This window comes from Physeter macrocephalus, chromosome 9, assembly GCF_002837175.3.
Source record: "Physeter macrocephalus isolate SW-GA chromosome 9, ASM283717v5, whole genome shotgun sequence".
Lineage (NCBI taxonomy): Eukaryota > Metazoa > Chordata > Mammalia > Artiodactyla > Physeteridae > Physeter > Physeter macrocephalus.
This window is the reverse complement of record NC_041222.1, coordinates 62,995,177-62,997,100: the sequence shown is the minus strand read 5'-3', so window position 1 is coordinate 62,997,100 and position 1,924 is coordinate 62,995,177.

Below are 1,924 nucleotides of genomic sequence, written 5' to 3'. Positions count from 1 at the left end.
TTTCTAGAGTTTTTGATGGTGGCCAATCTGACCGGTGTGAGATGGTATCTCATTGTAGTTTTGATTTGCATTTCTCTAATGATTAATGATGTTGAGCATTCTTTCATGTGTTTGTTGGCAATCTGTATGTCTTCTTTGGAGAAATGTATATTTAGGTCTTCTGCACATTTTTGGATTGGGTTGTTTGGTTTTAAGGAACCTCCATACTGTTCTCCATAGTGGCTGTATCAATTTACATTCACAACAGCAGTACAAGAGTGTTCCCTTTTCTCCACACCCTCTCCAGCATTTATTGTTTCTAGAGTTTTTGATGATGGCCAATCTGACCGGTGTGAGATGATATCTCATTGTCGTTTTGATTTGCATTTCTCTAATGATTAATGATGTTGAGCATTCTTTCATGTGTTTGTTGGCGATCTGTATATCTTCTTTGGAGAAATGTCTATTTAGTTCTTCTGCCCATTTTTGGATTGGGTTGTTTGTTTTTTTGTTATTGAGCTGCAAGAGTTGCTTATAAATTTTGGATATTAGTCCTTTGTCAGTTGCTTCGTTTGCAAATATTTTCTCCCATTCTGAGGGTTGTCTTTTGGTCTTGTTTATGGTATCCTTTGCTGTGCAAAAGCTTTTAAGTTTCATTAGGTCCCATTTGTTTATTTTTGTTTTTATTTCCATTTCTCTAGGAGATGGGTCAAAAAGGATCTTGCTGTGATTTATGTCATAGAGTGTTCTGCCTGTTTTCCTCTAAGAGTTTGCGAGTGTCTGGCCTTACATGGAAGTCTTTAACCCATTTTGAGTTTATTTTTGTGTATGGTGTTAGGGAGTGTTCTAATTTCATACTTTTACATGTAGCTGTCCAGTTTTCCCAGCACCACTTATTGAAGAGGCTGTCTTTTCTCCACTGTATATCCTTCCCTCCTTTATCAAAGATAAGGTGACCATATGTGTGTGGGTTTATCTCTGGGCTTTCTAGCCTGTTCCATTGATCTATATTTCTGTTTTTGTGCCAGTACCATACTGTCTTGATTACTGTAGCTTAGTAGTATAGTCTGAAGTCAGGGAGCTTGTTTCCTCCAGCTCCGTTTTTCGTTCTCAAGATTGCCTGGATATTTTATTCTTTTTGTTGCCGTGGTAAATGGGAGTGTTTTCTTAATTTCACTCTCAGATTTTTCATCATTAGTGTATAAGAATGCCAGAGATTTCTGTGCATTAATTTTGTATCCTGCTACTTTACCAAATTCATTGATTAGCTCTAGTAGTTTTCTGGTAGCATCCTTAGGATTCTCTATGTATAGTTTGATGCCATCTGCAAATAGTGACAGCTTTACTTGTTCTTTTCTTATTTGGATTCCTTTTATTTCTTTTTCTTCTCTGATTGCTCTGGCTAGAACTTCCAAAACTATGTTGAATAAGAGTGGTGAGAGTGGGCAACCTTGTCTTGTTCCTGATCTTAGTGGAAATGGTTTCAGTTTTTCACCATTGAGAACAATGCTGGCTGTGGGTTTGTCATATATGGCCTTTATTATGCTGAGGAAAGTTCCCTCTATGCCTACTTCCTGCAGGGTTTTTATGATAAATGGGTGTTGAATTTTGTCAAAAGCTTTCTCTGCATCTATTGAGATGATCATATGGTTTTTCTCCTTCAGTTTGTTGATATGGTGTATCACGTTGATTGATTTGCGTATATTGAAGAATCCTTGCATTCCTGGAATAAACCCCACTTGATCATGGTGTATGATCCTTTTAATGTTTGCATATATTGAAGAATTCTTGCATTCCTGGAATAAACCCCACTTGATCATGGTGTATGATCCTTTTAATGTGCTGTTGGATTCTGTTTGCTAGTATTTTGTGGAGGATTTTTGCATCTATGTTCATCACTGATATTGGCCTGTAGTTTTCTTTCTTTGTGACGTCTTTTCTGGTT